The sequence below is a fragment of the Falco biarmicus genome, chromosome 2, assembly GCF_023638135.1.
Source record: "Falco biarmicus isolate bFalBia1 chromosome 2, bFalBia1.pri, whole genome shotgun sequence".
Classification (NCBI taxonomy): Eukaryota; Metazoa; Chordata; class Aves; order Falconiformes; family Falconidae; genus Falco; species Falco biarmicus.
In genome coordinates, this window is record NC_079289.1 from 64,720,970 (window position 1) to 64,742,089 (window position 21,120).

The 21,120-nt window shown below is 36.2% G+C and overlaps 1 protein-coding gene across 9 annotated transcripts in view; it reads left to right on the forward strand.

Annotated features, from left to right (window-relative positions):
• Window positions 1-21,120, forward strand: part of ATP11A (ATPase phospholipid transporting 11A) — a 131,799-nt gene that overhangs the window by 40,963 nt on the left and 69,716 nt on the right. The gene's annotated exons all lie outside the window — the stretch shown is intronic.

Consider the following 21,120-nt stretch of genomic DNA (forward strand, 5'->3'; position numbering starts at 1 on the left):
TGAGATTCTCTATTTGTGGAATAGGGGGGAAAAAACCCCCACACACAAAGCAGTTCGTGCACCACTAAATAATTTGGGGGGGACTGATAACAAAAATAACACATTATGCTGCAGTGTAGTGTGTGGTCCAGCTGCTTGTCTGATCTTGGACCTAGCTCATGGTTCTGTTACTCTTAAATGGTATCCTAATTGCTGGTTTCTTGTGTTTAGACTCACTCTAATCTCTAGCGGGGAGATTCTCAAGGTAAAACTGTTCTTATGGTCAGATTTTTTTTTGTCTTTTGTTAAAGAGTTGTGTGTCAGGAAGGAACAGGATGAGTCCACTTAGTAGCAAGAACACAGTTTGAGACTGGCTTTTTGATGGAAGTCTTTCGTCAGTATGGATGCAGAAAAATGCTTTCACAAGAGGAAGACAATAGAAAGAAACTTTTAATAACTGAAATAAGTAATATAAACAGAAGAGCAGAGGAGGATTTTATTAAAATGCTGGTACTCTTTAGGGAAAAGAGATCTCACGCATGGCAGTCTTGAGAGAACAAAACCACAGAGATTAAACTAAAAGTAGTGTTTAAAGATCTTTTCATATGTCTTACAAAAGAAACTGGTTTTCTGTTCAGGTTGTGTCGTATGCTATATTTTCCTTTCCATGTATCTAGGCTGTGGCAATTTAAACTATATTAAAGATTGAGCAAGTGACACGTTACATAAGAGGATGCTGCTTATTGTATTATGTATGGGTGACTTAACAGCTTATGCTATGGCTCACTTTTCCTTCATGAAAGAGGAACTATTTCTATTAATACATATTTTTTTTTTTCTTCTGGAATAATCCTGAATAATTCCCATCACAGCTGCTTAGATCATGTTGCTTGGAATACAATTAAGAATGAAGCTGTATAGAAACTTGAAACCCTGTTGTTTTTTTTTTATTTTAACTTGACCCCATGTGGCACTGTATTTTAATATGATGATCTGATTCAAAAGGTTTCCTTTCTGATGCCTCGAGTAAAACCTGCAGTATTTGCATTTTGGCTTTTTTTCCTCCAGATAAATAGCTTTTTCTCCTTTTGCAAATATTTGTTATGGATTTATGCATTACTATTAGTAGATATCTTGTTTTTTCCAGAATTCTTATTATCTGTAACAGTTGGTGCATTGTTAACGTCTAATCTCTCATTATGCGATTACTAACAGAGCACAGAAACCGAAGTTTGAAATTCCAAGTGCTGTGCTTTCCCAAGAAGAAAAAAAGCCAGCATAAGCCTGTAATGAAGTGGGTTTATTTCGTTTGTGTTTACAGGAATGTTTCTATCCCTTCACTCTATGTTGATTTCTAAATGGAGTAATATTTAGGAAATAGTCTATACACAATAAAATAACAATGTATATATCTTGAAATAAAGAGGACATGGGCTTGTGGCTTTTTAACTATTAAGGCTACTGACTGAAGCGTCATGTGGGCAATAACATGTCTTAGGAGTGAAACATTTGCCATGGGATGGTGACAAAGCCTGCCAGAGAACATTGCTATTTCTATAGTATCATCATATATGTGAATATCAGGTACTACACTATAAAAAATTTGGTTATTAATTAAATTTTCTGCTTCGCTACTTCAGACTTGGTAGTAGTTTAATTGTTCAGGGAGGGAGAAATCTATTCATATACATAACAAGCATTAAACCCAGAAATCTGAGCTGCAGGTTACTTTCCATCAGTACAGTAAAGGTTAGGTGCACTGAGAGAGTCATTTACTCTTCTAGAATTGTTATTCATGCTATGTTTAAATGAAGATTTCTACAGTTGGAAGTGATCGCGTGTTATGGAGAGAAAAGTAATGGGGGGGGGGAGGGGGGGGAGTTGATGTGGAACTCCCAGTGTTGGAGATCTTCCCTTTTCCAGGTGCAACTTGATTCAGCGTTCCATTTTTAAAAGGGAATGCAGTTTTCCATCATAAAACTAACAGATGAATACAACGAGTATCTGTTCAATTCCAAAACAAAACAAGGCACCAGGTAAAAATAAGTGTTTCCAAATATATATAAATGGATTGAGGTGTATAAGACTTCTGAAGTTCTGAAATACCTGACCTCAAAAGTGAAGTATTTTTGCTGATTGGTATGTGTCTTACATAGAAGGAAGATTTTGGTGGCAAAGTGGTTGTCAAGTCACTGTTTATCCTAAAATTACTTTATTTCTGTCTCATTAGCTTATAGACTTAGATATGGTATGGCATGAAAAAGTTTATCAGTTATGTTGCTTGTTTTATGCCTTTGGTCACGTGCAGTGAAAAAGCTGTCTATGCTGATTTGATTTATGGAAATGGCATTACATAGGTAAGTTGTTCTGATGACCTCTGGCACAGTAAGGAACGAGAATTAATATTGTGTCACTGACTGGCTTTACAGTAATTCTCAGTGAAGAGTAATATCAGGTGTAATTTTATCCAGGAGTATGTAGATCCCTAGTAGAAGATAGAAGTGATGCTGATAAATGTGAGGACCTTCAGAAGACTGAAGTGCTTTATCTGTGCTTGAGGCTACTTGTGTTTTGATCTTTTGTTGTTTTTTTTCTGAGTTTACAGTAACATGCCAAATAAAAGGACCTTATAGAAGCATGAACTAATGTGTCCTTCCATTTGTATATGCTAGGTCTTTGTTCTTGATGTGTCATGTAGGAAAAAGTTAACCACATTTTGTCAACTTCAAATATGTTTATGTTATCATGCCTAATATGCTTCAGAGCCTTCAAAACCTTAATTAGAGTCACTGAGCAGGCAGGGGTTTGTGTGACAGCATAGTTCATAGCTCAGCAAAGAGACAACCTGCTTAATTTACAAGGTTAGCAGTGTTTTTGTAAAAATCTGGGGCCAAATAACCTTTACCCAGACATAATCACCTTTCCTGTGTTGGACTTCTCTTCTGTTTATGCCTGAAGGTTGGATATTGAAGGTCTTCTGACCTTGGAAATTGGTCCACTTGAATTCTCTGGAGCCTGAGCTAGGAAACCTTTAGATCCTGCTCTGAGGTTTGCTTGATCAGCATGTATAATCTCTTTCTGTTGTGTTTTGACTTTTCATTTCTCTTAAGTTAGTTGTTTGGTTTTATATTGGATGTAGCTAATGAAACATATGTAACAGGCTGAGCTGACCAAGTTTGGTGTTGGTGTTTTTTTTTTTTTTTTTTTTCCAAATGCCAGGCTGTTGAGGGGGTTGTAGATGCTCTTTAACAGAAACAGGATGCGCAGTGTTAATTCTTGGCTATGTCTGGTAGTACAGGAAAGCCAAATGCAAGTGATGATGAAATTGGTGAGTTCTTGTCTAGAGGAAAAAAAAGTATCATATGTTGCCCCTGTCACAGTAATTACTAAAACTCAGAAATAGTATTGGTGTTTAAATGATCTGTAGAAAACACCTGTAAAAACTTACCCTGGGTATTGGTGTAATTCTGAGCAAACTAAAGTACCTTGTAGTGCTTTTTTCTATTCCATTTTTGTGAAGGGAAGAAGCAGCAACAGAGAGTTAGTGTGTGGAAATGTCTATGTTACCGTATTTGGCCTACTAGACACGATGCTGACCTGTAATCTTTGTGTATTGATATTGAATGTCTGTCTAGGGATGTTTAAAGAGAAAGCTTGTTCTAGAGTGCTTGAGCAGGGAAAGTGTCTGGAGAGGGCGAGTTTCAAAACGTCCCAAAATGGACATCTGCTAGTCAATTTTTCAATACTGGGGCTTTGAACAAGTAGTAATAATATCTTTAAACCAGCCTCACATGACACTAATTGATTCTATTTGCATCACTGGAAGTAATTGTTGTAATTAGAGCTAACTTGTAAAAGCTTGTGATCTGCTCTCTTATTTCAATACAGGAGAATGGCAAAAAAATAATGGAGGTGATAGGTGTGATGTGTATTGCTTCCTGTTACTTGCTGTGACTTGAAGGAAAAGGGTTTAATATGGGCCTTCGCTTTTATTTATTAATTCTGAGGAATCACCAAGGTAATTTCTTAGCCTAGCAGTGTTCTGTAACCTAGGGAATTTTTGAACTGAGGTGATGGGACAATCTAATATATTTCATCATTTGTCTGAATTTAATGTGAGCTCCCTCGAGTGGAACTTCTCAAATCAATAGGTTTTAGTGCTACTTATTTTTGAAGGAAATGGTACCAACGAATAATGACAAGCTAGCTATAAAGCAGGAATAGCCTTTTTGGAGAGATTTCAAAAGAATAAGAGTATTCTTAGATCTTTTAGTATGTGATCATTTCAAAGATGCTGAAACTACTTAACTAATGCTGAAGAGACTAAAACAGAAAGCTGGCTAAATGTTTGCTTTATATGAAGTGGGAGAGATGTAAGAGTTTTGCAAGATGATCAAAGATGCTGTCTGCAGTCAGATGTGTAGTACTTAAAAGTAAAATGCAGTATGAGAAGACCTTCAGACTGTAATTTAGGGGACCTCATTAGCTTCTGGCAATTTGAATACCAGTATAAAAGACAAAGGTAATCTAAGAACAGTATAAATGAGTTTTAAAAGGCTGTGAATACAGGTTAAATATGGTGTTCTAAAAACCCAAACCAAATTGTCCAGTTGGCAGTTGACTTAACTGCAGTTGTGCTTAAAGGAAAGGACTTGCCAAGTGCAGCCATTACTGGTTATTTTTTTTACAGGTTTACCATATGAAATAGAAAGTGTGATGAAATCAGTGCAACACCTAGTATTGGCATAGCCTTTCGCAGTTGCAGAGAGGGGACTGCATGGTCTCCTGCTATCCATTACAGTATATGAGTTTAACTCATTCAGTGATGTGAACTGATCCACCGTATTGAGAAACCTTATAACTGAAAACACTGGTAGAAGTTTGAGAGATTAACAGCATAGCAATATGGGGCTAGATTATGTTTTAGCTATTCTGTGTAACTCTAACTCAGTTTTAATAGAATACATTGTTTAGAGGAAATGTGGTCCCATAGATGGAAGTCTTATTAGGGGCTGGTAAAATAGTAATTTCAGCAAATTTAAGGCTGCCATGGAAAAGAGTAATGATTAATTTTCATTAGCGGCTTTGTGATTTCAAATGTCACATGACACTTGCTCAAGATTGCAATTATTTAAAAAAAAAAATAAACATACTTGGTTCTGCTAAGATGTGTCTGATTTTTTTCAAATACATACATAGATTTAGGTACAAAGTGGGAGGGAACAATTTATTCTCTACAGCAAGGGAAAATATTTGTATCTTCAGAAGCCCAGAATAGCAAAGGAGTACTCTTTGCAGTGTCTTTCAACAGCAAGAGGCTATTGCAACAATCATTCTGCAAAACTGCATCTGCAGTGCAAATCAAACTTTGCAAAAAATACTATCTCCTTGATTTATGTACTTCACTAGATGGGACCTTCTTAAGTAGATGACTTTCCCATCTCCATGCCTGTAAATAAAGTTTGAAATTCATGAACATCTCTGGTGCCCTGTTTTTGTAGAAATTCTGTGTTTGCTTTCACAGCATCTTACGGAGATCTAAGAAGCTTTCTTAGCTGACACTAATCTTCATCTTACAATGTGTGCAATAAGCAGCTTGTTTTGTGTGTTGCTCAACCTTTTGGTGGTGATGGCAGTGGCTACCATGTGGCCATGAGCTACAGAAAGCCACTAAAGTGGCTGATGTACTGTCACCGGTGAGAATTTTAGCATGCATCAGGAGTTTTGTACCGAAGATGCAGTTTTCCTGTGTCCATTTTTTTCCCTTGAGAAAAAGAGGCTTTATAGAACAAGTATGCCTGTACACTCACGTTCGTCACAAGTGTGAGGCAATGGTGACTCTTTCTTATATAGTGTTGTTGTTCCCGGGTGCCTGGGGCTGCCAAACGAGGGTGAGATCACCTGTAGTGGAGTCGAAGCCAAGGTTTCAGCAGGCTCTGGAATGTAACGGCTTTTTTACACTGTACAGCAGTGGCTGCTGTTGAGATCCCAGAGATTATTATTTATTTTATTTTATTTTTTAATCTCTTTCCTATGTTCTTTTGTAGTCTGGTAGCAGTGATGTTACGCTTTGTGCGTCAGTCCAAATGCCCAGTGGTGTGTGCACTCCATCAAACAGCATGGCAGCTGCATGGGTGCAGCAGAGGTGGAACTCGCTGGTCTGGCCAGACCTTCAAAAATACATTGGTCGTTTGTGTGTGGGGTTTTTTTTTTTTTTTTTTTTTTCCCCTTTTAACACCGGGAAAGTAGGATCACATGAAACCAATTCCTTCATCCAGATGTGTACAGTTTAAAAACACTTCTGTAAGTGAAACCTGAACTCTTAGGAAAAACTGCTCAGATGGTCCCTAGTAAGATTAGAGGTGGAACCCTCACTGAAAAAAACCCAACAAAAGCCACAAAACCCAATGTTCTTGACTATTTGAATACTGTCCATAAAACATCTCTTTAAGAGTTATAAGCTTTCTTTTTATTTAAAACAATAGCACATTTAACTTACTTGCAACAGCACTTACCTTATTCCTTGTGTGTGCCAGAACTTGTCAAACTGTGGTGAACGTGACTTAACCTACCTTTAGAAGCAAAGTCCAGTGCCATTTCCACTTGACAGTGCCCCATTGACTAGAGGCAGTGGCTCAGCCAAAGTTCCAGCTGCCACTGGATAGCCTCTTGCGTAAGCACATAATCAACTTACATTAAGAAACAAAGTTAGTTGTTATCTCTTAAGAATCAGAATACTTACTCCATTTGAATTCAGCTTACAATGTATAATGGACCCTTTAGGAGTCATAAGTACTAGAAAAAAACCCACCAAGGTAACTGGTAGACTCATGGTCTTTCTCTGCATGAGACTTAGACCAGCTATTATCCACTTCCAGGGCGTAGGTGTGGGATATGGAACTGAAACTGCTGCTGTGGCAAGGCCTCAGGTGCAGTCATATTCTAAAAAGTAAACTAATTGTGAAAATGTTTTCTGCTCTCCTTGGGTTTAGTCCTAGCTGCTTATTTATCAGGCGAAATGGTGAGTTTCGTTTTTTTCGTTTGTGCTATGCCTCTTAAGATGATTCAAATCAGATCTGTGCCTGGTATTCCCATCTGCACTTATTAAACATACTTGTATTTTATTTCCAAGGAATTGTCCGATAGAATGCTTCCTAAAACCAAGAAAGAGTAATTGGTTCTAGAAGGCAAAAGGAAACGACTTTCCCCTCCTGAAACTGCCTCTTACTTATGGATTAAATCTTGTATTTAGGAGGGGGAAAAATGGAGAGTATTAAGAAGTAGACAGAAATAACTCCAGTAAGAGACTGTACTACCAACCAGGGCACTGCCAAGGATTAGTTATCTCATTTGTAGTAATACTTCTTGGGCTATCACCTGAAGTTTTATTTTTGGCACTGTAATTTTGGTATCTTGCCCTATCTTCTTTGCCTGCAGGATAGCTGATCCTGCCTGTAGGATACATGTCCTGAAGCATGCAGCGTGTAGTCAAAACCATTTGGAAACATGCAGATTTTACAAAACTCTTACTGCTCTTCTGCAAGAGCCATAGATGTCTTATTCTTTATGACTGTATATTTCCGATATGGCTGAAATAGCGTTTGTAGAATCTTCTGATATTTTCCTGCATTTTTGGTGGAACAAAAAAATGAGCCTGGAACAATGATTTCTGACTTGATTTTGGTTTTGTCTTTGGCTTTCAGTGGTCTTAAAAGGCTTAAGGTAAAATATTACCTGATAGAATAAGTATCTTGAATGCTCAGGCTTGTGTTTACAAATACAGGTGTTACTGAAACTGGCCTGGTAGTGGCTAAAACTCATGCTAGCTGGTTTTAGAAGTAGCATAACATTACCTCTCCTAAAATGACTGATTTGTAGGCATTTGTCTGGCAGTTTATGCAACCGATTAAACTTCCCTGTAGAAGCTGTTCTGTTCAAACCTGTGCTCAGAATATGGACAGTTCTACAGTTTGGTTGAACTTTGAAGTCAGACCATATTGCTCAGTAAATCTGTAATCATTGGAGAGGATCTATGAATAAGGGTGAATCGAAGTACAGAATTATTATGGTCATGTATTTTTCAAATAAGCAATATTTGGAATATATAATATAGTATAATAAGAGTGTTGGATATTCACTTTAGACTTCACTTATTTTCTGGACAAAGGTATGTTTAAAAAAAAAAGGGCATGACAAGTTAGTTAAAAATTCCTCATTGCTTTTTCCTAACCCAATTTTGCCGCAACCGATGATAAGCAGTTTTGGTTTTTCTTCCTTGGACTAATTCCAGGAATTCCTAGTCAGGAAGAGACAGATAGGGGGCACACTGTTTTCTGGGAAGAGATGAGTTTTATTGAGCATAAAAGCTAAATCTTTAAAAGAAAATCTGCCTATTGGACAGTTTTCAAAAAGATAAAGGAAACAATTATTTAAAATATTTTCTTTGCTGTTGTAATAATTTCTTAAGTATGTGTATACATCTTAAATACAACAAATTGTTGCAAAAGGAAAAAAATAGTAAAAATTTTCTCCTTTTTATGATTACCTCACTGTTTCAGTATATAAGGTCTTTAGCCTGTCATACACAGCAGATTAAAATAGATAATCCTGATGATTCTGGTTTAAAGGTTTTTTGATACTTGTTCAGTTGAAGTAACACCTGTCAGGCATCTTTCTTCTGTTTAAAGATGGCTTGGGTTTTTTTCTAAGATAATTTATCATAGATGCTATCCACAAGCCTGATATTCTTGACTTGGTTCTTGAATGGCCCGTAGGGGCCTGTGCTGTCCTCAAATACATACGTGCTTTTTGAAGTTCACTAAATAAAGGTGTTTCCTGCCACCATGTACTTTGTACTAGGAGTTTACTTAGGATAGGTGTTCCCAATATGTGGCGTATAGGAGACTGTGAACCATCTGTAAGCTGCTCATGGCTAATGTTGGTTTCCTTTGTGGTCTTCTGTTGGAGAAGAAGATGTGTTTGGATTTTTTTTCCTTTTATCTTTGCTTATTATTGACAAAGGGAAGGGATAGCAGTTCAGCCTTCAAAGTCTGAGAAGCATTTCTTCACCAACGCATTAAATACGTTAGTTAATGCTGTGGGGTATGTTTATCTTGCGGGGGAAAGAGGGGGAATTTTTTAGATTGCTAGGGTCCCCGGAGAGAGGCAAAACCAGACTACCCCATCACAAGCTGGTTTTAGGGAGTGATGTATTCTAACTACTTACCTTTATCCCTCCCCTCTTGAAAGAAATCACAGCAGTCAATCAAAGCCTGGAAGTAGGTGCCTTCTCTTGTGTTTTTGTGTGTGCTTTTGCTGCCGAATAGAAACTCGCAAAATCAAAATGTTAACCTTTTCTGTATCACTGAATGGCAGACATGTGGAGGTTGAGATTACACTTATCTCATCCCAGACAAAGCTACATAACCTCCTTTGCCTTTATTATCAAAATCATTGCAGCTCAGAATATGTTAATCTCAATGTACAGTACAGTTCTAGACTTGACAGAAAAACCTTTCTTTAAAAATAACTTTGATTTTCTGCATGAAGGACAGAACAGTTTTGATACATTAAAGTGGAATGCGGACATTTCTTCATTCATATATAAATAAAGGGGTACATGGAGCATCAAAAGCTTTCAAAAGCATGTTCCCCATGTTCTATAATTACATTGATACCAGTCTCATTATTTAGGACCTTGCTTGCAGAGCTGTAGATAAATGCTGAAGTGTGTGATGTACGTTATAAAGTGTGAAGTAGCTACAGTCTTTAAGTTTTTACTAAAATGAATTCATTTTTATGTTCTCTGTACTTTTGATCAAGAGATGGTCACTGACACTGTACTGAGTATACTGGAACCTGACTTCGGGTGTGTTGGGCATACCTTTTTGACCTTACTGTGAGTTTCCTGACTGTCATTAACGGTTTTATTAGCCATTCCATACTTGCAAAATACTACTGTGCGGGACAGCTGGTCATTGTGGATCACTTTCTAGTACCTTAACAGGACACTGAGTACATGTTGGGAAAAAGAGTGGTTTATTTAAGTATTCATCGTCTTTGTTTTATCAGAAGTTCCCTCTGAGTTATTTATGATATTTTGGTTTAAACTTCAACCAGTGTTCACTGAACTATTGAAGATGGTAAAAACCAGAAGTTCATCCCTGATTTCCAGGGCCCTCTCTTGTTCAGTGATTAGTTAGGTATTGGACTTTCTCTGAATTTAATTAGCAAAGAGTTTAGTTACAGAAGTTTCTTTTCACAGTTTTGACTACGCTGCATTGACTATTTTGATTTCTGAAGCTTGCTGCTGAATTACTTGTATAATATGTGTTGTGGACTTTTAAGATTTATTTGAATTTTTTTTAAATGTTGCTTTTTTCTGAAACTATATATGACAAAGGAAATAGCTGTAATGTAAAATAATTTTGTATGAATAGCTAACTTAAAATACAACTAATAATAGCAAATACTGTTAGAGTTTACTTCTTATAAATATTTGACTGGTTACCATAGAAGCATTTGTTCTTGAAATAAACCTTTTGATGTGTATAAAAGTAAGAAGTTGTGAAGTATTTATTGTACTTCATATTATTCAGTTGCAAATCCTCAAATCTGTTCTTTGAGAGTAAAAGTAAATATTAAATAGCTCAGTACATCAAAGGAATTGTCAAGTAATTTAATCTTCATGGAATCCACGTTCCTCAAGTGCAGGGAAAACAAAAAGGGATTCTAAAATCTTGTGGTTATTGGTGTCATAAAGCTTTTTATGCATCATAGGTAGGCTTACTCATGCTCCCGATATGAACACTCAAAGGTAACGAATGTCCTTCATGCCATTTTATAAGTTTAAAACTCTTGTCTTTCATCAGTATAAATTTTATCTGAAGTCAGACTTAAGATCCTGATGCCTGCTACTTTTGCAAAATTTGTAAGTTCTTCACTGTTATGCGTGGGGATTGAATGTGATTTCATCAGCAACACCTGTATGATAGAAGGTAAAACTGTAAAATAGAATTTGTGAGCTCTTACTTGAATAGGCCACATGGCCTTTTCCCTCAAATGCTTCAACATATGACATTGCTTTGCAGTATTGGAAGAAGTAATAGGTTAATATTTTATATTCTTTTAGTGTGCCAGAACTGTACTGAGATACTATTGTATAGTTACCTAAGGGTTTGAAGTTTGTTGAAAGTAAGTTTTCCAAATAGTTCCAAATAAATATTACGTTAACCTTATAACCATCTGTAGTTGAGAGCCTTTCTCATATCAAAGTGTGTGTGTCCATGTGTTGGAGTTCAACCAGCTGAATTTGCCTAACATGGGATTTGATGCTGGTATGCAGTAAAATGTAAAGAGATGAAGGAAAATTATGAGTAGCTTCTAGTGATACATAATTAATCACTTATTCTGATCAGCCGAGTTATTTTTGAACTATAAATGCAAGATTTCTGCAAGATGACATATAGGTATGCTAGGATTATGATGTGACTTTTTAAATAGTGCTCAAAACGAGTTATGTACATAAGAAAGATTTATAATTTGCAAGTTACCCTGAAGTGAATATGGCAAAATATAATTACTCATATTAGAAATTTGGCTAATAATACGGTCATTTTTACTAATGCCAGGGCTTCCAGCCTGTTGTTAAATTTACCCATAATGCAGGGAAAGTTTGTCATTTGTAGCTTAGCTATTTATTTCTGTGGGTAGTTATGTAGACAAATACAGTCTGGCCTTACTCAGGGGACTAAGCTGGGGACTGGAGTAAGTGAGCAAAATCTTAATTTGGAAGTTTGTCAAAACATGACACCTGCTAATTTTGCTGAGGATTTAGGTTTCTCCTTGTGGATGTGGAAGTCTAACAGGTAGTAACTACATTAGCTGTACCACTTTCTGCAGCACTCATGTGATAGCTTGTTATCTTCATTTTTCTTGGGGTATTTGCTTCTGATAAGGTTGCAGCCTGACCTCAAGTATGTATAGTAGCATATCTAATTTTTTTAAATTAGTCTTTGTGTAGCAAAAAAAGTGTGGAATAGTAAGTTGCTGTTCACTAAGGAACTGTATGTAGTTCAGCATCAGCTAAGTTTAAATAGACAAATATATAAAGTTACATGGAGTTATAAATGAGATTATTATGGATGGAACAGTTCATGTAACAACATTTCAACATTCTTTGGCCACTGACTCAGTGGCCTGCAGGACCAGTATTTTACGAATTGTCAGACTTGTTAGAATATATGATCATACCACAAAATAGCCCCACCTTCTCTCTGCCAGAATTATAGTTTCACTAGCTCTGTATCTACGTAGGAACTAAAATCCTTTTAAACTGTAACAAGAACTGACCATCAGAACAGTGAGCTCCTTGCAGTGAACCTTCTGTTCTAGATCTAAATATTATGACAAGGGTTAACAAGGAAGAAGGAGGGTATTTTCTTTGTGGGAAAACTGCATTATGTTTCTCTAGTGAAAGTAGGAATAGAGAGATCTCCTGCTCAGCTGTGCATCAGGCTGCAGAGTGCAATACTTAGTTGGTTTTTTTGTGTCCACAGCTCACCTGATGAATTTAGAAACTGGCTAACATAGAAATGAGACATTTTGACAGCCCTTGTGCTAAGTGTAAAAAGCCTATGAAAGCCTGTATCTTTTAATTGTCTTTGTTCTGGAATCCAGGCAAGAAATTTGATGTTTATAGAAATGACAAGTACATCTCATTTTTAAGACTAGACAGCCATAACTTGGTATTTTATTTGCAGCAAAGTGAAACTTGGTGTTCTCTGAAATACTAGTAAATATTGATTTCCCCAGGGACGCTTAGATTGCCCAGAAAAGACCTCAGCTTGTCAGCTCAGATCCCTTGCTCTTTAATGAAAGCTGTGTCTGCAACTAGAAAAAAAGTAGGTGAGCCAAAGTAAAATGTTTATATAGCCACGTCATGAAACTTCATCACACCTACAGCTTCTCCAGAATTAGCACTTCTGTGCTTTCAATTGATTGTAAAAAATATATAAACATGTACAAATCACTATAGAAAATCATGAGAAGTATTTACATAAGACCCAAATTTGATTCTTCCCCTTGCTTTTTTTGTTTAGGTATAATCATAGCATGATTTTGGTCTGAGGGTCTGGCAAGACTGCCACTGTATTGCAGGTAGGATAGGTGTAGTACAGGAACAGAGAGTTTCGTTCAGTGCTTGCTTGAAGAAGAGCAGCACTTCTGAGAGTGAATAGAAGATAGGTGAATAAATTGTACATTAGGTTCATTGTTTGCTAAAATCCTTGTGGAAAGTGGTATCACTCTGGCCAGTTCTGATCATGTACACGTGAAGGCTGATGGTAATTTACTGTGTATTTTTAGAATACGTCCCCTTTTGATGACCTAAAGCTCCTGTAAGAACACCACTTAGGAATGACTTCTGCTTGCGTCTGATCTTTGCAATTTTGCCAGTGCATATTGTCTCCATATGCATTAAGCTGTGCTTCTGAAAAGGCTGACAGCAGGTATTTTTACTTGATTTTTCTTAATCATTTAGTATCTTCATATAAAAGAAAGCAATTAGTATGGTGTATCTATGTTTTAATTACTTTTGAATGAAAGAAAACAATCTGCTGCTTGCCTCCATCCTCTTATTTCTTTAGAATTTAAAAATGAAATTTAAAAAATTTCCAATTATTTTCTGACTGGAAAATTTTGATCTTTCTAGAATGTTTCTTGATGAATTACTGCAAATAGAAATATTTCCTGGCAACTAGGAGAGTAAAACACTCCCCCCTTCTGAAGTAACTGTTCAACTCTGTCTTTAACAGTGTCTCTACAGATACTGTCTGACTTTGACTGCAAATCTTAGTGGTGTTTAGTTGCCTGCAAGAAATAAAATTGCTCTTGTTTTGCAGCTTTTTGTAGCACCTAAGGAAGCTGTAAATTTTCTCCACAAACCTCAATTTCAGCTGTTGGTCTGGAGCTACTTAGATATAAACTTCATTTATAATTAATTTGTGCTAAGTCTGTCAAATATCATGTGTCTTTTTGTGACGTTTTCCCTCCTAGCTTTTCTTATCACTTCTATTTGCAGTAGAGTTTGTTTCTCATTTGCGTTTCTAATTGTAAGTGAGACAGCCTTGAAAGGATTTCCATGTAGCAGTTCTTGACTGGGGCTAGGGAGACATGCAAGGAGGCACACTGTCTCTCTGTCCCACTAGCAGCAAGATGCAAAACGTGTCAGAACTGGGACAGTGGGAGGAAGGGAAAGAAATGAAGCAAAGGCATTTTTTCTCGCTGTCCAGTAATTTCACAGATCTACCTTTTTACCATCATCCCAGTGGTTCCTCGAAATTGCATGTCTGATCTACCTTTTTACCATCATCCCAGTGGTTCCTCGAAATTGCATGTCTGATCTACCTTTTTACCATCATCCCAGTGGTTCCTCGAAATTGCATGTCTGATCTACCTTTTTACCATCATCCCAGTGGTTCCTCGAAATTGCATGTCTGAAGGGAGTAGGAGACTTTTACCTGTACCACTTTTATTGCTACTTTTTTTGGAAATAAACAGGGAAACTTAAGATTCTTGCTCTTGAAGAGAAAGCACAGGCAGCACAAATAGCTATACCTAATGGGCCAGTATGTCAGCAATATTTGGGAGTTTAAATTGACTGCTTAGGAAAGATCTTAATGTTGCTTGAAATACTTGGGTTAGTTTTTATGTATTTGAAACAAAGAATTACTGTAACTCTTTTTAGGAGGAACACAGATTACTGGCCTTGTCATCCATGAAGTGAAATGATTCAACCACTCAAGTACAGAGTATGTGGAGTTCAGTTAAGGTGATGCTGTAAACTGGAAATCAGAAAGGAGAACTGGACTGTCTACAGAATGCTATGTTAGAATGTCCCTGTGCAAACTGATGTGACATGGTTGGAATACAGTTGTATTAGGATAGCTTCAGAAACCTTTTATTCTAAGTACAGAGCTCAAGGAAACATGAACTGGAAGACTGAGATTTATATTAAGTACTCGTACAGAAATGTTAACTATTTTACAGAAACTAGAATTTTTGCTATTGTGTCACAATGTTTGTTGTAACTGCTGTGAATTACAGAATTTTACATAATTCCATCATGATATTTTTGCATTTCCTCTTTCCAACTTCAAGCAACTTCAGAAAACTTTATGAAGCTTATTGCTATGAAGCCAATTCCCCTTCTACCTGCATGCGTAAGACCCTTGCAGGAGATAGAAAGAAGGATCAGAAGAAAAAGATGATCCATCAAATGGTATAGGTATGGCTTGGTCAGGAAATTTACTTGTGGACCTAGCAGCATTTCCTGTAGTTCAGATATACCCAGCTTTCTTCTAATTGCATCCTTTACCTGAGATTCATAAATAAAATAACCTATCTGAAGTCCAAGAATGTTTAGTATCTTCTCTTTCTTCTCCCTCTGCTCCCGATGTTATGTCCAACTTTGTTTGATTTGTAGGCAATTGTTTTAGGAGAGTTTTATTTTCAAATGTTATTTCTGATGAAAATCAACATGCAAGGACTTAAAATACATTTGCTGAAAAGAAGTGTGGTAGTAAGTATTCTGTAGCAAGAGTGTAAGGCAACAGATCCCCTTACAGTGACATCTCCCATGGGAAATGTGTTATTTAGTTATAGGAGTTTCTGGGAGAGAGTTATTCTGGGGATTTTTTTGTGGTTGCCTCTGAAATGCTGCATTTTGGTATTCCATTAAATTAGTGGTTTAATGACATATGTTTACATGGCTTACAGGTGAGTGAAATAATTTATTTTCTGTTTGTGGTACCTAATATTGAGGTAGTCCTTTTCCAGATCATAAAATAATTCAAACATATAATTACCAGATAAATTCCCTATGCGGTTTTAACTGTGATGTTCTCAGTTCATATGAAACATAGAACTTTAAAAGCTGTTAGGTTGTTTTTATATTTACTATTCATTCTGATCTTCATTCATTCATATGGAGGGCTGATGTAAAGCTGTGAACAAAACATAAGTCTTAAGTGCTCTATGTAGGTCTTAGTGAGTTTCCCTAACATTTAAAAATCTTACAAAGATCCTTCAAGTGGATGAGAATTTCACCCTTTATATCCACAAAGAAATATACATGTTAATTAATGAGATTTTTTTGCCAAGTGGGCTATTTAAATTCTTAATTTCTTTTACTGGCTAGCAATTACAGGGTTTTGTTTCTATTTATTTAGAGGGATTCTGCTTTTTACGATTTATAGATTAGATCTACCTTTGAAAGGACAGTGGATTTGATTGGATTTGGAAAGGTTAGGTAAAAATTTGCACACCATGCCCTTGTTTGCATAGGGAGATGGTTGCACATTTACCCGCAGAATGGTGCCAAGTCAAGTGTAAAAAGAACAGGTACTCAGTACATTTGACAAATGAAGACAAAGATAAGATTATATGATCTCATGGTTTGGTAAATAGCACATAATAAGTAAAGAAGACAGTTTGCTTAAGATACTAGAAAGGAAAATGAGTTCCTTTTTTTCACTGTAGCGAATTACAGCTTCCTGAGATATTGAAGCTGTTTCTCCACTGAGTGAAAAATGAGAAATTGAGGACATTTAGTGCAGAGCTGTTGTAACATATGCAATTAGATAGGAGCAAAATATTTTACACGTGAAAGTTTTTTCACACCGTGCAGCATTAGTTCTTCATGCAGATTTTGAATGATAATAGCGTGTCTGTATCTGTTACCCTAAAACTCCAAAGTGATTGAGCAGCTGTCTGTTCAATGTGCAGTTTTAACAATGGTGCTAATTGCTTTATTGAGATCAAATAGTAGCATTTGTTGAAACACCAGGCTGTTGCCAAAGCCTGTGTCTACAGTGCGAAGTATTTCTGTGTGAAAGAACTTGAGTTACAGCCTGGGCAAAAAAAGGCTATAGCTAATGCTGAGAATTCATTGCTGTTAAGCCTGTGGTTGAACGTACTGTCCATTTATGACTTTCTGAGACAGCATTTAGCAAAAAAGCAGGGGAGAATACTGTTCAACAAAGTGTACTCACAGCCTGACAAGAGCAAATTTTAGCTGAGTTTTCAGCTGTACTTAATGCATTTTAACTTTTAGTGATGTTTGTGTTTAGATTGCTTGGAGAGAGAATATAATTTTGAACTGAAGATTGTTGTTACCAATTGTGCCCTAATACTACTAATTATGTGGAGAGTCAGGAAATACCATTCAGTGTTAACCCTGATTTCCAAACTGGAAGTCAAATCTTTTTACTAAAAATGCTTGGAAAGGCTTGGAATATTTCAAGGTCAGTTACTTTTGCAGCAGCTACTGCTAGCATCTTCCTATCATCTTTTTGCTGTCACCTGTTGAATACTAACCCCCTTGTCTGTTCAGATAATGTATTTTTATTTAAATTAAATTTAGATTAGAATTAGCAGAGCAGCATGAAGGTGATTTTTAAATCCCCAAAATAAGCTGCATGAATATTTGAACTCATACATGCTTTAAGGTATAATCCTGTTAAGTGGTTCTATTTAGTGTTATGTAAAGATGACTTAGTCTTTTGCTAGTCTTTGCTTTCTGTATTGCTGACCCTGCTTGAAAGAGTAAAAGTTAAGTAACACTTCTTCACTGATGTGCCAATGAAACTGTCTCAGTACATTGAGCTTTGTAGTATAAATAGAAGCGGATAATATAAAGTTTATTTATGGTTTCTTGGACATAACCTTAATGGACTTAAGTAATAGAATTTAACAAAAAATAAATTGAATATAGTGCATTGTTCTGGCAGCAGCATCAGATTATTGTTTTCAGTTTCCTTGGTGTCATTTTGTAAATGATCTCTTGTGTGCAATACCTGAACATTAAAAGAATTCTTGGATCAACATGTTTTGGCTTTGTAGGTTAGCATTACCAGATGTTCACTTGGTGTGTTTTGATTTCTCTTAAGTGGCACATGTCCTGACTTATAGGGCTGTTTTCCTAAAAGCATCTTTTTCTGTGTCATGCAAGCAAGTTTCCTTGTGGTTGTACTGAATAATGTGTGCTACTTTTTGCATTACGCTTTCACCTCACTGGAAAACATAGCCTTACTCTTCCCTTCTAAATTTTTTACGCTTGGTTTGTGAGTGTTTTAGAGTTTTGAAGTTTTATTTTCTATTCTCTATTAACACACACACACACACATATATACATACATATATATATATATATATATATATATATAAAAGCTCAGCACTAGCAGATAGTTAAAATTGTTAGATACGGCTTTGTTCTTCAGGGGTGAACCTATCAATTCATAATAAAACCAGATCCAATTAAGCTAACAAAAGAGATTGTCTTGATTTTTATATCCATGCTTAAAGTAGATTTTATAGAACCTTTCTTTAGGGATACAAATTCCAGGTTGTGGCATTAAGTTGGTTTGTTTAATGTTAAGGTGATACTCCATGGCCATCAGACCTTTAAACAGTCATAGTAAGACAGGAGGAGAGCGCTGTTCACACCTCTGTCTTTTGTACTTCCTAGCTTGGTAGGTAATTTGTCAGAGGACTGTATTAACTGAGGCTTGATAAAGATCAGGTGATTCTGTGAAACTTAAAAAATGCTTTTTTGAACTAATAATATCCTTGTCAAGCTGTCTTAGACTGGCTTACCATAAAGATGAGTTAAATTGTCAGGCTGGCGCTGTGTAGAGGTACGGAGGAGCTGAGGGATTTCTTGGTGTTCAAAGATTGATGTGTTGAATTCCCATTAGCCCTTTGTGCAATTGTCTCTGAACTCAGGCACTTAGCTGTATCAGGAGTAATCTTTGTGTTGCTTTTATGTCTGGAATGTCCTTCTCAACAAAAAATTAATAAACATTGTACAGTTTAATCTACTACTTGAGAATATCTCACACTCTCCTGCTTTTTTAGGAGTGTTGCTTGGCACAGATGTCAATAAATCATTTGTGTGCGTTGTACATTCAAGTGCACTGACAAGGTAAAATACATTGTGTTCCAATAAAATGATAAAATATAACATGTTTTGTTCTTGGCATAGAAGGAAGGTGGAATATGGAGACATTTTCATTGCTTTACTTCCGTCCAAAGCGTTTTGGCTTGCTCAAAGAATCCTGCCTGGCCTTCAGAAGTGGGCTGAATGGTGGTTTGCTTTTTGAGTCGTGACAAGTCCAATCAGTGATACAGGAGGAGTTGTCCGGCTGGAAGATTAGTGTAATTTTTAAACTAACCCACTTCCTAACTTCAGGTCCACACTGGAGGGATCCAGTATGTGAGAAATGTTGTATGTGCACTCACACTGAGGGGTGGCACACGGATTAGGGAAGGACATAAAACAGAGTTTAACATAAGCTGTGAGTGGGCCATTGGTATGTCTTATGAATGGCTGTCACTTTTACTTCCTTTGTAAGTAGCTTGTCTTCATATAATATTTAAGTGACTTCTTCAAAATACTGAGTAATATATTAAAATGGTTAAAAAAACCCTTTGGTTTTACCTTTACTTTTAGTTTTATATCTAGTTTTATAATTTTAGCCTTCAGTTGCTTCTGAACATAATGCTGTCATTTTTCTGGGATGTGCAAGGATCGATAATGATTTAGGGTCCTCTAAATCCTAGTTCCAGTTTAGATATGAGACAGCAGAAATTGCTTTTCTTTAAGCCTCTTACTTCACATTTTATTTCATGACTACTTAGCTGTTCTATGGTTAATAGTCTGATTTCAGAGTGTTTTCTTTCTATATTTTTTTTATGTTCTACCCCACCCCCAAGAGAGTCATGCACATCACATACAAAATTGTTTTATAACATTACCTGCTGCAGGTTTTGAGAGTGTTGCAAGATTCTATACATATGTTTCAACAATATGTATAGACAATGTATTTCAGCTTTGTTGAAAGTTTGTTCTTCCCCTGTGTGTTGTGCTTAGAGCAGTGGAATAATCATGTAGAAATGAATCAATGAAGAAAATGTTAGGGTGAATATTTTTTAAAGTTTGAAACCTAAATTTTTTTCTAGACTTACTAGCCAAGTCTGTACTAGTAAAGTAAATGGGCTTAGAACTACTGACAGCAAAACTAGCTAGAAAATATCATGTCTATATAATTAAACTCTTATTGTCAAGAACTGTACAGCTACATCCAGATGCTTTGGGGAGTGATGCTTTGCCTTGTGTTTACTACCAAACTGCTCCTGGTATTTGTTTGGTGTTAGTTTGCTACGTAGCAGTCTGACAGTTCACCCTTAGAGACAATCAAGCACCAGTGCCCAGGAGCACTTTCAGGACATGTTTAATATACTAAATAGATGTAGCTATTGAAGGTGCAGAAAAGAAGCTTCCCTCTAATATGCTTAATGGAAGTATATATAAATGCATCATTACAACATAAAGCAGAGGTTTTGAGTTTAAAATTAATTACATATTTAAGTATTTAAATTACTCCTGACTTGACCTAACGATGATGTTAAAAGAGCTGGTGCCTGGGCTTCTCTGTGTAGGTGTAGGACAACGTATTAGGAATATGTTCTATACTTGAGAAATATTTTTTCATATGGTAGATGGGAATTAGTAAGACTGACAAAGGGATGAGCATTTTATATAATCCAAGTCCCTAAAAAAACCAACCCTGACTAAACTACTACTAAATAAATAAATAAATTTGTTTTTAGGTAAATACTTTTCCACAGTGAATTGTACATATTTGTTTTTTACAATCAATTGAAAGCACAGAAGTGCTAATTCTGGAGAAGCTGTAGGTGTGATGAAGTTTCATGATGTGGCTATATAAACATTTTACTTTGGCTCACCTACTTTTTTTTCTAGTTGCAGACACAGCTTTCATTAAAGAGCAAGGGATCTGAGCTGACAAGCTGAGGTCTTTTCTGGGCAATCTAAGTGTCCCTGATCTTGTTTGGACCTGGAAAATCAGTATTTATCAGTACTTCAGAAAACACAGAATTTCACTTTGCTGCAAATAAAATACCAAGTTATGGCTGTCTAGTCTTAAAAATGAGATGTACTTGTCATTTATGTAAACATTTTAATCACCACTGATTTTTCAGTGGTAAAATGACTAGCAACCACATAAACACAATTTTCTCAGCCAAATTAGATATTTAGTAAGCGGTTCTTCTTTAAGT